This window comes from Octopus bimaculoides, chromosome 23 (assembly GCF_001194135.2).
Source record: "Octopus bimaculoides isolate UCB-OBI-ISO-001 chromosome 23, ASM119413v2, whole genome shotgun sequence".
NCBI classification, from domain to species: domain Eukaryota; kingdom Metazoa; phylum Mollusca; class Cephalopoda; order Octopoda; family Octopodidae; genus Octopus; species Octopus bimaculoides.
The window spans coordinates 10696815-10697266 of record NC_069003.1 but is presented as its reverse complement, the minus strand read 5'-3'; the positions used below and the strand labels follow the sequence as shown (position 1 = coordinate 10697266).

Genomic DNA, 452 nt, shown 5'->3' with positions numbered 1-452 from the left:
TGTTATTATTATTATTATTATTAATATTATTATTATTATTATTATTATTATTATTATTATTATTAGCAGCAGCAGCAGTACTGGCAGCATCATAAGTGTAGCAGATAAAATGCTTTGTGGTATTTGTTCTGGCTCTTTACTTTCTGAATTCAAATGCTGCAGAGGTCAACTCTATCTTTCATTCCCCTACCCCTCAAGGAACTAAGCACCAGTAATTCTGAGTTCAAAAGTTTAATTGTTTATATTTACAATATATATATACATATATATATATATATATAATTTAATTTATATAAGGGCATTACTATACAATAATGCCTCACGCTTAGAGGGACTTCGTATGTGCACTGATGAATAAAAGTTGCAGCTTACTGCATAGTTTTTCTGTGTTAATTATGAAACCATTGGTTTGCTGTTAAGTTAAAAGTTTTTAGGAGGTTAGCTTTGAAAGT

General features: G+C 28.8%; 1 protein-coding gene across 1 annotated transcript in view; it reads left to right on the top strand.

The window, feature by feature from the left end:
• The window catches only part of LOC106879157 (uncharacterized), a 42512-nt gene that overhangs the window by 3214 nt on the left and 38846 nt on the right, over nt 1-452 (top strand). The gene's annotated exons all lie outside the window — the stretch shown is intronic.